Raw genomic sequence first — 12916 nt, forward strand, 5'->3', positions numbered from 1 at the left:
TAGACTGCTCAGAACCAGTGGTTGCTGCACCGTCTTCCCTGGACAGACTAGGTGATGGCGATACGAGAGCCCTTATTCTATATTAGATGAGTGAGCCGTTCGCTCAGCACCCGCAAAAGTTCGGCCAATCTTCCTGTAAAGTCCAAAGTAGGATCTTATTCTCGTTCTCTTCGAAACACATGTAATGATACCTGCAGCAGTTTTGAATCACTCTTATGGAACTCCTTCGTGACTTAACCGCCAACGACAGCAGGATCGTTTGCAAATACCTGTGCGTTAATGCTCTCCTGTCGAAAAGTAATACTGTCGCGTCCAGTAAATTTCTCGAAGTTTTTTTTCAGTTTGGATCGGGATCCGTGTGGTAACGACTTCCCGGGACATTGCCGAATATGACGCCGTACAGGCGGTTCTCCAAACATTTACCAATGACGTGACCACTAATGTATGGTAAAGAGATGGTAACCTCCCCCTCTGTAGCTTCAATGGGACTCTCATCCGCGAGCAGCAGCTTTGCTTTGGTGCCGAACAAAGCTCTATCGTAAACCAAAGACCTGCGTACGACCAGATTGTTGCTACCCATGTCAAGTAGCACCCTAACCTTCTCTCTGTAGTATAAACCTGGTAAAACCAGGCACGTTGTAGACTTCAGTGGCTTGACTCCCAGACGTTTGCCCCGTGTTTTCACCGCACCACGTCGACCTCTCTTTTCCTGAAACATCTGCTGGTGACGAACGACACGCTGTCACTTCTTTCCCACTACCACTTTTCCGTCTGCGCGCCTGAGTGGCATGCCCCACTTTCCGGCGGTAGCCAAAATAGGCTTGATTGAACTTCGTTTGACAGTCTGACGATTGGCGTCCTGATTTGCCAAAAACGAAACAATTGGCTGGAGACTTGCCAAGTTCACCATGCTCTCTCTGACTGATTTCTTATTTGTCTCCGAAAACCAAGAAGGTTATTTTGCCGTTGGGCGCCATGAACTGGTCAGCCACTTCCTTTATTTGTTGAACCGTTTTGCAATTATTTTGTGGCGGTACAGTTAAAGGTGACTATGACAATTGTTCAGAAGCTACTTCGCGACCATCAAATCATGCACTGCTTCAAAAGTCTGATCATACTCGGCCCTCTCTAGTCATCGAAACAGCGTAGCCGTGTACGGCTTCGCGGCCCCATCCTTGTAGGGGTTACTGCGACGGACACCCTGGAGCGAAGTCCTTTTCGAGTTCTCATAGTTTAACGAGTCCTGAGGCGACAAGCGGCCAAACACCTTTAGTGATTCAACATCCGGCCACAATATTTGGGCAGTTGCGTATTTTTGGGGGTCTTGCTGACAAATAGCAACAAGCTCAAATTGATTTAAATAAGCGCCGTAGTCATCCCGGTTCTTACTGAACTTGGGAATTAGACTGTGAGCGTTTACGAATGATGGATGTGTTCCATCTGATTCGCGGACTGCAGTTGTTAACACTGTGGAACCTCCAGCCTCAACTATCTTAGGCCTGGTTCCAGTGAAGCTCTTGTTAAGGCGGACCTTCATTGACAAAACATCGAATAAAAGAAAGCAAGTGAATGCTGACGCGCGTTGAGAAACTATTAATAGAGGCGAAGCATGTTAATTAAGGCAAGTTGCGCTGAACGTTCCAAAAAAAATAAAAGTTGTTCCGATGCGTGTGTTGACCGCAGCAGCGGATTCGTTGTTCGAGGGTGGACTCTTTGGTGGCAGGTGGCGCTTCTGGAGTGGACGAGGAGCCCAGTCTGCCCAGATGTCGTAGGCAGGTGCGCGTTCAGTCACAGTTGGCAGATGACCCCGAAATGCGAACAGACAGATCTACCTCTGTATGTACCTTGGTGACTGGCGGTAGACCCTTGTTCTGGTCCCGCGGCTGGCAACCGGCGCCAGGAAACGCGTTCGTCAGCCTGAATGGCGAAGACTGCCCTCCACGGGGTGTTTCAAACGAGGATCAGCAGCCAGAACAAAGAGAACGCCTCGAATATGCCAACACCCGGTTCTGAGAACATCTGGGGACGCTTTCTCGCTGTCGGGATCTTCGTGCTGTAGCCCGTAGAACAACAACACGACCCCTGACAAAAGCGTGCTCTCGCTCCGGGTTCTCCGAGTCAGCCCCATCACGTTCCAGCCTTTCGTCTTCCTCTTCTCTCATTCGCCTCTACCACCAGCCATGCCATCTTCCAGTTCATCATGGCTCTTTTTCTCCCTCGTCGCTAACACGTGCCATCCTTCGCCAACGTCGTCCTTTTCTGTCGGACACACGTGTCTGTTGCGTGGGGCTGCTGTCCTGTCCACATCACCGCGTTTCGCTCCACTCGCGACACTAGAACACTGCACTAAGAGGTTGTCCAAAGCGTCACAAGGTGTCACTCCTTCACGTATACCGGAAGGCAGTAAACTCTGAACTTTTCTAATACAGGGAGCATGGTCCAAGCGTGCGTTCCCAGGCACCTCCTCGTCGCAGCTTCGAAAGACGTCAATTTCTCAATCACTGCTTAGCAAAGGGTTCAAACTAAAATGATCCGCGGCGTCGCGAATCGCGGCGATCCTTTAATCGACGCTGTTGTCGACACTGTTCTCGGCGACGACGGCGATGCTAGGGACAACGACATGACTCTATGTGTGCGCCTGGTAAACGTAATGTCCAGATTAGCCTCCCATCACTTCTTTCTGTGGCCTCGCGATTAGCTAGGCCGTGGTCTGGAGGTGACCGCTAGGCAGCAGTGCCAGTGCTACAAATTGACGACCTTGGCACCCGTTTTCACTTGTGCTCAATACTCGTCGTAATATTATGTATTACACTACTTATTTGTCCATCCGTTGCAGCTGGAGTCACGAATCGCTATGTGGAGGTCAGCAAGCACTCGTGGACGCAAAAATATTGGCATGCGTAAATTTCAACCCTACTCACTGATTTTGCACACTTTCATGCAGTACTCATTTTACAGCGAAAGCTGTTATGAGATCATTTCACCGGCCGTTTTACAGCGAAAGCTGTTATGAGATCATTTCACCGGCCGTTTTTGGCGCCGTAGTTGTCCGCCGCCGCCGCCGCCGCCGCCGCCGCCGCCGCCGCCGCCGCCGCTGCCGCCGCCGCCGCCGCCGCCGCCGCCGGTGTCCGTAACCAGTATCGCTCGAAATAAGAAAAAAAAAACGAAATAAGAAAAAATTCTAGGATGGAAGGAGGTTCGAACCTGGGCCCTCTGCGTGTGAGCCCAGTATTCAACCTCTGAGCCATGCCGGTGGTTGAAACTGCTTTGCAAAAAGGTCCTATACAGGCTTCGTGTCGGGAACGAACCACATAAGCATATGCAATATAGCGTGGTAGAAGAGTAAAATAAGCACCAAGCGTCGCACAACGCGAATTCTATAACCAGGCGTCACACAATGCGAATTGCGCAACGAGTACGTTGTTGATTGCTTCCAACCCATTACAAAGGTCTCTGCCATAATTCTTCGTCGTCATCAGGCACAGCATCAACAAAGTGCGCATAATGCCTTGCATGAGTTTAGCAGATAGCACGGCTCTCCGTAGAATGACGAAAAGTGGCACAGTGCCTGCTGCCCTACTTCTCAAAAATTACAATGATTTATAGCGTAGCGGGTTCCTCGCAAGTGCACTTGTATTGGTTGCCAAGGAAGCCCATAAGCGCATGATCCATTTCCTCGGGGTCTCAGTAAAGTTCTTCGCACCCCTCCCCCGTCTCTCTCCCGCGTCAGCGTATGTTATACAGCATGACGGCATAGGGAAATAGCGACCGGGCGTCACGCAGTGCAAATTACATAACTGGTGGGCCGTTTAAAGCTTCCAACCCATTACAAAGGGCTGAGCCGTAATTCTTCATCGTCATCAGTCGTCGCGTCAACAAAAGTGCACATAATCCCTTACAGACGTGTAGCTGGTGCCTCGCTTCTCCGCAGAATGACGAATAATGGCTTAGTAGGCGCTTCCCAACTTCACGAAAATTTGATTTATGGCGTAGTGGGTACCTTTCTAGTGTACTTGTATTGTAGCCCCAAGAGAACTTACAACGGGCTCTTGAAACGCCGCTCTTCCAGCTTTCGCTGTGACTGTGCTGCGGTTTCAGCGCAGGCCTGGCGTTTTTTTTGGTGCCGTAGTTGTCCGCCGCCGCCGCCGCCGCCGCCGGTGTCCGTAACCAGTATCGCTCGAAATAAGAAAAAAAAAGCCGGCAGATCCCACTCGTTCTGGGAATCGATGTAATGCGAAGCAGCCAGCCAAGAGCTGCATATATCGTCTTGTATGTCCTGGTTTTCATGTTAACTCCTATTATTTATGTCCGTCACACAGTAACGTCGCGCAATACCAACTTCGGGGTCGATCAAGCTAGAGAAACGGCCGCCAGCACCCCATAAGCGTGGCACGTAAGTCATGCTGTACATGACATGCGTGTCATGATTTTCAAGTTAACTCGTGTTTTTATGTTCGTCACACAGTCACGTAGCGCAAAACCAATTCCGGGGTAGATCAAGCTAGCGAAACGGCCGCCAGCGTGCCATGATCGTGGCACGTAAGTCATGCTGTACATGACATGCGTGTCATGGTTTTCATGTTAACTCGTGTTTTTATGTTCCCCACACAGTCACGTCGCGCAACACCAATTTCGGGGTAGATCAAGCTAGCGAAATGGCCGCCAGCGCTCCATGAGCGTGGCACGTAAGTCATGCTGTACATGACATGCGTGTCATGATTTTCATGTTAACTCGAGTTATTTATGTTCGTTACACAGTCACGTCACAAGATACCAATTTTGGTGTATATAAATCTAGCGAAACCGCCGCCAGCGCCCCATGAGCGTGGCACGTAAGTCATGCTGTACATGACATGCGTGTCATGATTGTCATGTTAACTCGTGTTTTTATGTTCGTCACACAGTCACGTCACAAGATACTAATTTTGATGTATATAAATTTAGCGAAACGGCCGCCAGCGTGCCATGATCGTGGCACGTAAGTCATGCTGTACATGACATGCGTGTCATGGTTTTCATGTTAACTCGTGTTTTTATGTTCGCCACACAGTCACGTCGCGCAACACCAATTTCGGGGTAGATCAAGCTAGCGAAATGGCCGCCAGCGCTCCATGAGCGTGGCACGTAAGTCATGCTGTACATGACATGCGTGTCATGATTTTCATGTTAACTCGAGTTATTTATGTTCGTTACACAGTCACGTCACAAGATACCAATTCTGGTGTATATAAATCTAGCGAAACCGCCGCCAGCGCCCCATGAGCGTGGCACGTAAGTCATGCTGTACATGACATGCGTGTCATGATTGTCATGTTAACTCGTGTTTCTATGTTCGTCACACAGTCACGTCACAAGATACCAATTTTGATGTATATAAATCTAGCGAAACCGCCGCCAGCGCCCCATGAGCGTGGCACGTAAGTCATGCTGTACATGACATGCGTGTCATGATTTTCATGTTAACTCGTGTTTTTATGTTCGTCACACAGTCACGTCGCGCAATACCGATTTCGGGGTAGATCAAGCTGGCGAAACTGCCGCCAGCGCTCCATGAGCGTGGCACGTAAGTCATGCTGTACATGACATGCGTGTCATGATTTTCATGTTAACTCGTGTTATTTATGTTCGTTACACAGTCACGTCGCAAGATACCAATTTTGGTGTATGTAAAGCTAGCGAAACGGCCGCCAGCGCACCATGAGCGTGGCACGTAAGTCATGCTGTACATGACATGCGTGTCATGATTGTCATGTTAACTCATGTTATTTATGTTCGTCACACAGTCATGTCGCAAGATACCAATTTTGGTGTATATCAAACTAGCGAAACAGCCACCAGCGCAGCATGAGCGTAGCATGTAAATCATGCTGTACATGACATGCGTGTCATGATTTTCATGTTATGACTTGTCATTTATGTTCGTCATACAGTCATGTTACGCCATACCAGTTTTGGTGCACATTCGATGAACCAAGCGACCAGGAGAGCACAAAGTCGTAGGCGGCTAGATAGATAGATAGATAGATAGATAGATACGCTCAAAGTCGCAGAAGTTCGCTAAGAAATGCTTCGCATTTAAAACGAAACAAGAAAAAATTCCAGGATGGAACGAGGTTCGAACCTGGGCCCTCTGCGTGGGAGCCCAGTATTCAACCTCTGAGCCATGCCGGTGCTTGAAACTGCTTTGCAAAAAGGTGCTATACAGCCTTCATGTCGGGAACGAACCACATTAGCATATGCAATATGGCGTGGTAGAAGAGTAAAATAAGCACCAAGCGTCGCACAACGCGATTTCTGTAACCAGGCGTCAAACAATGCGAATTGCGCAACGAGTAGGTTGTTGAATGCTTCTAACCCATTACAAAGAGCTCTGCCATAATTCTTCATCGTCATCAGGCACAGCATCAACAAAGTGCGCATAATGCCTTACATGCGTTTAGCAGGTACCACGGCTCTCTGTAGAATGACGAAAAATGGCACAGTGCCTGGTGCCCTACTTCTAAAAAATTACAATGATTTATAGCGTAGTGGGTTCCTCGCAAGTGCACTTGTATTGGTTGCCAAGGAAGCCCATAAGCGCATGATCCATTTCCTCGGGGTCTCAGTAAAATTGCAATGATTTATAGCGTAGTGGGTTCTTCGCAAGTGCACTTGTATTGGTTGCCAAGGAAGCCCATAAGCGCATGATCCATTTCCTCGGGGTCTCAGTAAAGTTCTTCCCCCCCCCCTCCGTCTCTCTCCCACGTCAACGTATGTTATACAGCATGACGGGCGAGGGAAATAGCGACCGGGCGTCACCGAATGCAAATTACATAACTGGTAGGCCGTTTAAACCTTCCAACCCATTACACAGGGCTGAGCCATAATTCTTCATCGTCGTCAGTCGTCGCGTCAACAAAGTGCACATAATGCCTTACAGACCTGTAGCTGGTGCCTCGCTTCTCCGCCGGATGACGAATAATGGCTTAGTAGGTGCTTCCCATCTTCACAAAAATTGTGATTTATCGCGTAGTGGGTACCGTTCTAGTGTACTTGTATTGTAGCCCCAAGAGAGCTTACAACGGGCACTAGAAACGCCGCTCTTCCAGCTTTCGCTGTGACTGTGCTGCGGTATCAGCGCAGGCCTGGCGTTTTTTGTTGTCGTCATAAGACTGGTACTTGTAGTCCTTCTTTAAAACGTCAAGCAGCACGCGTGAAGAGTGTAATTTCTGCAATATCGTAAGAAACTTCGTAATCCTGCCTGCAAAGGGTGTCAGCAATTTATGCTTAAATATCAGCAATTATAACTTTGAAGGATTCTTGGAGTACTTGCTTACATTTCCACCAAAAGTTTTTCGGATTCAGTAATTTAAACACAAATTTCGCACTCGTTCTTGTGGATGCGTTGATACTCTTGGCTGCTCTCAGTGCCCTTGCAACATGCTGGCTCCATGGGCTAGTTTTTCAAAATTCTAAGATATATTTTCTCTCTTCGACTGGCAACCCTGTATCGCACGGGCTCATGGCAGTAATATATGCTGGAATTTCTAGTGCCGAAACGATGGTATGAATATGCAGCACGCCGCAGTGGAGGACTGCGGATAATTTTGACAACTCGACGTCTTTATTGTGTGCTCTCATCGCACAATATAACGGTCTCAGCACTCAGCCTCTATCGAAATGCGACTGCCGCTGGCGGGGTCGAACCCGCGTCTCTTGCGTCGGAAGCGGTGTACCGTGACTACTAAGCCACCGCGACGTCAGAAGACAAGGTTATAGTATAGCCTAGAAGTAATTAGCAATAAGCTACTTCCCCATTCCAAAAACGATCAAACATAATAGAGGTATCGGCAATTGGAAGTTCGGAAAACTGCAAATGAGAAAACAAATTTGAATGAGGAAGTATGAAATTGAATAAGGAAGAATGAAGAATTCAATGGGTAGTATACTGCCATTACACTATGCAACTTTATTGATCACAACTTTCCCATGATATTAGTTCCTTAGAACGGTTCCTTACTGGCAGCCACTGCAACAGCTTTGATCTTGGTGTAAAATTAAGGAGACCATGTTGAAGATGACGTACAGCTGACATTTTAACAATAGCATTATATCAACGGGCATACGGCAACGCTTTCTGATGAAATGTTGTACGGCTGCTGACAGCACTGTTCAATTATGAAGGCACAGCGCCATGACAGCTTGGCAGAGTCACTTTCTGGCAACCACACCATACAAGGCGTTTTTGCTGAAAAGAACAAAAAGAAGTTGCTTTCTTCCGGCGAAAATATGGTTAGCTTTATACAGGGCGTACGAAGCACGTCAACCTGCATGTCACCGTATCTCATCGATGGCATAGAGAGTTACAGGACACATGCCATTTAATGTACACTGCTCATGCTCTCAATAATTCACAAAACGGCGAGCTGTTTTGTTGCATGTACACCCATGAGCAAAAGTATACGGATCACCGGAATGCGTGCAAAAATGTATCGACGCAACATCTGCCGGCGCGGCGCCTGTTATCGAGAGCAGCGCTAATTAAGCGGTGCGCATGCGCGTCCCGTCATGTATGCTGGCTTGTCTAGTGACTGCCTGGCATAGTCACGGTGCTCCTCAGCGTAAACTTGGTATCACCGTAATCATCCTATCATGAGTACTGGGACTCTGTGGCCATCAATGGACTTTGAGCCCCAAATCTCCCTATATCATCAAACTTTGTGTCGCTTTCTCTGCTCCGACGCATCTGCAATGGTTTTACGTTGCGGCTGCTCTGGTTCGCGCGTCAAGCAAGCACCGCTTTCTTTCTTTCATATTTTTTGTTTCGCTGATGGCGCAGCGAGCCACTTTCTTTCAATACTTAAGATGATTCGCGCAAAATGACTCAATTCTTTCTGAGGCGCTGTTTTCTCGCAAACGCTTCCCGTGATTTATTATTTTTTTTGCAGTGTATCGAAGCACCGCATGTCGATGTGCGATAAATAAAAAAAGCGATGCCCAGCTGCAGCCAGCCCAGCTGCAGCCGCTACGAATAACAGCGGCACAGATCTGACGCAGCAGAAAAAGCGGCACCTACTAGATGGTGAATAAACGAGCACCATAACTACGTAAGGCAAAGCTACATCACAGCAAGCAGATGTGATGGCACGCGCATGCGCACCGCGCCGACATTCTTGGGGCCCTCTCGACAACAGTCATCGCGCCGCCAGATAGCGCGTCGACGGCATTTAGCACGCGACAAATGTGTGCGTAACGACAACTAAATGTTTCACGTCCTCAGCGCACGTCACTGCATTTGCGTATTTCAGTACTTTGTTATGCGGCTGCTTACAGTGGCTGACATGGTCTGCCCACGTCAAGGGACTGAGACAGAGGTCTAGCCAAGGGGGGGGGGGGGTCCAACCTCCCCCAAATTTTTCAATTTTGCTTGCGTATATATGCACGCACACATACAAACGCACGCACGAACATATATAAAGTATGGTTGAACCCCTCCCCCCCCCCCCGAAAAAAATTTCTCGCTATTAATAATAAAAATTAATCGCAAAATACATTCTTGATAGCTGGTGGCATCTTTCCACTTCCGCGCCTAACTTGTGAATATAGTAGGGTCCGTCTAGCAAAAGCTCATACCAGCAAAAAATATATCGCAAGAAGGAAGCTTATCAGCCCACAGTCGACGGGGATCATGCTCGGGCTTAAGACTTGTAGACATGCCTGAAATGTATCGGCAGCATCGTATGTATGCATACTTCAACGATGCACGTATTATACCGGCGTCACATTGGCACTTTTGATCGCGAATGGGACCGATCCACGTCAAACTTGTTGATCACGGTAACAAGAACTTGAAAACGGGGGTTCCGGTTATTATTAATTATGCTTGCAATCTCCTACTAAACGATCTCGACAAGGTATCTGAGACGGGCAGAAAGTGGCGCATCCTTATTCACTACAAAAAACTGTGCATATGTGCTTTTCGAGGAAGAGAACACCTCTTGACTTCTTCTACCCTGTTAATTCAATCAGACTAATTCATCTTAAAAATAATGTCATGTTCTATGCTTTATGTGCAGAAATTCAAATGCTCATGATCCACACAGGCTGAAATACAGCTGTGTAAAGCTAACGTGCGATCTGTACTAGATTACGCGTGTGCTGTGTGGGAACCGTGCTGAACCTGCTATGTGGTCAGTCGAGGAAAAATTCAAAATTTAGCGATTCGTTTCGTGTCTTGAGATTATACGAGATATTTCGGTGTTTCAACACCTACAGGAAGCCTGAATTCAAAACCTCCGGAAAAACGTTGTGAATTTATTAAAACCAGTTTTCTTTTGCAACACTTTTCAGTCGCGCACATTCATCGACCCTGGAGTTATTTGTCTTTAACGTAATTACGTTTCGCGACGGCTGGACTACCAAAACAATGTAAAGGAAATCACCCGCAAAACTGAACATTTAAAACATCGTTCTTCCTGAGAACTACAAGACTGTGGAATTGCTTGCCATCAAAATTATAAATAATTTGTAGGGAGAAAGCCTTACATCAAACGCGACCCTATTGAAAATCCCAGCATTGCCCATCATAAAATTTATGATGGAAATGGTGGAAATTCTGGTGGGTATGATGGACAACGTGGTGTACATGGTGGGAGTAATGGTGGACATCGTGGGACCCTTGGTGGGCGTGCTGGGAAAGTTGGTGGTTTGGTGGACACTCGGTGGGCATAATGGGTGGGTGGTGGAGACACAAAGTTGGTGGGCGGTGGAACAATTGGTGGGTGTGCTGGGTGGATGCAGGGATGCTTCGTGTTTGGTGGGAGACCCGGTGGGCAAAGTGGGTGGGTGGTGGCGTACGTGGTGAGGTGCCGGGTGGATGCTGGGTGCAATAGATGTGATAATAGAAACATGAGGAGCCTCTGTCGATGGGCACGTACGTTGCTGATTATGGATGCTTCGTGATCAGCTGCATTTATAATGCATAGAAGTACTCATCCGAGAAAACTGCCGAATTGTTGTGATACAATTTTGAACTCTAGGGCATTGTGCATCAACTGTCAACGTGCATCTCTAGGTGTTTCCTTGCAGGGGCGTAGCCAAGGGGTGGGGGGTTGAGGGGTTCAACCCCGGCCCTCCCGAAATTTTTCAATTTTGCATGTGTATATATACACGCACACATACAAACGCACGCACGAACATATATAAAGTATGGTTGAACCCCCCCCCCCCCCCCCCCGAAAAAATTTCTGGCTACGCCCCTGTTTCCTTGCATTGAAAATGGAAGTGAGAAGAGTTTACTTCTGAACCAACGAGCGAGAGGCAAGCGCTGCACATGACAATTAACTGACGAAAGCCCTAACTAATTGGAGAAAGCATAAGCGACAAAGTGCAACACTTCTAAAATTACATTTTGCGTCGCCTACATGCTTGGCCTAATTTCGCATAGACACGATGTCCGTTGTCAAAGATTGTTGTACGCGACGGTTACAAGCAACTCGATCGACCGCTAGCGTATTGGTTCGTATTGTTAGCTCGGCGGTGCACTTGCACGAGTACATCTTTATTACTTGCCCGGCTCCTTACCGTGTTTCAAGAAAACACTTTATCGTCAGCAGCCCCCTTTAGACAACTTTACGAAAAGGAAGCCTCCGTAAGGTAGCTTTCGAAGTACCTAGGGCTTATGCTATCCAGCATGGCGATATGTGTGTATTTGCGTACAAAGCACGACATCCGCAACAATAAAAAGAAAAAAAAAAAGCTTCGAAGCAATGTGCGAGCAATCACACGTGTCGTATTTCATCGAGGATACATATCACGCGTGGAAAGGCGATGAAGCTGGCACGATTGAGCCACAATTTGAACAAACATCAGGAGCCTCAGTATTGGCAAAATGCTGCTGTCTTCGCTCCTCGAAAGTAGCAAGATGCGAAAACGGAGCTCACCTGTCGTAAACGCTTCTTCCGTGTGGTCAGCCTTTCGACTTCTTTGGAATAATCCCAACTAGTCCGCTGGTAGTCCTCGGTGCGTAAACCTAACGACAAAAGTGCTAACACCGACCGAAATAAATAAACACAAGTAAGGCAATGAGAAAACCTTACCCATTTATTAGCATAAAGCTGAATTAGAACACATTCAGAAGGAGGTAATATTCACCACACAGGCACATCGTTCACGCGCATTCACTTCGGTTCGCACAGACCGTCCGTTTCTCTACCGCTGTCACTGACGGCCGCGAGAACGGCCAGAACACGGCCACACAACACGTCTCTTCCTCCACATAAGCACAAACAACAACAACACGGGGACATTACGGGAATTCAGCCTTGAGACATCCCCCTTTCCCTTGAGGACGCAAGCCGAATGGAGGGAAACAGGCGGGAGCCTGGGCTCAACGAGGGGACCGCACACAACGCCGTGCAACCACCAGCACACACACGTGCATTGAACGTACACAAATACACAAATGAAACGACGGGAAATTTAGCAAACGCGTTATTGTGACGGCTAGTGTTTAGCCAAAAAGAAAGTTTAGCCAACAAGAGTCAGCGAGTCAGCAACGCTAGCAACGCTCAAAATGCCCGTCTAACACTAGCGGTATTTGCTTTCAGTAGCTTAAATGCACACTTGATTTAACCTTTTGTTGTAGGATTAAGTTATACGCGCATGAATGGATGATTTCAAGCGTAAAAACGTGCATAGCTTCGCTCCCATAACAGTCACTCATACGGATAAAGGCGTCTTTGGTTAGGTGCCCTTAAATTGTCCTAAGGTGGGTCTTTGAAAGGTCGCTCTACCTTTCCTTCCACTTTACCTGAAGTTCTCCTTCGAAAGGCCGCCTTTACGCGTAAGAAAAGAAACGTTTGTGATTACGAGTGGGAGCTGCAAGTATAACCACTAGCAGCTCACGCTTGACGACTATGAAGTCTAAGCTAACAGT

The 12916-nt window shown here is 47.7% G+C and overlaps 1 long non-coding RNA gene across 1 annotated transcript; it reads right to left on the reverse strand.

The window, feature by feature from the left end:
* Positions 1 to 12063: 12063 nt before the first annotated feature.
* LOC119400737 (uncharacterized) lies at positions 12064 to 12419 on the reverse strand. Its single transcript, XR_005185195.1, has 2 exons — positions 12275 to 12419; positions 12064 to 12244 (listed from the first exon to the last, which is right to left on the reverse strand). It is a non-coding gene; the product is annotated as an uncharacterized LOC119400737 (long non-coding RNA).
* Positions 12420 to 12916: the final 497 nt, after the last annotated feature.

The sequence above is a fragment of the Rhipicephalus sanguineus genome, chromosome 7, assembly GCF_013339695.2.
Source record: "Rhipicephalus sanguineus isolate Rsan-2018 chromosome 7, BIME_Rsan_1.4, whole genome shotgun sequence".
Lineage (NCBI taxonomy): Eukaryota > Metazoa > Arthropoda > Arachnida > Ixodida > Ixodidae > Rhipicephalus > Rhipicephalus sanguineus.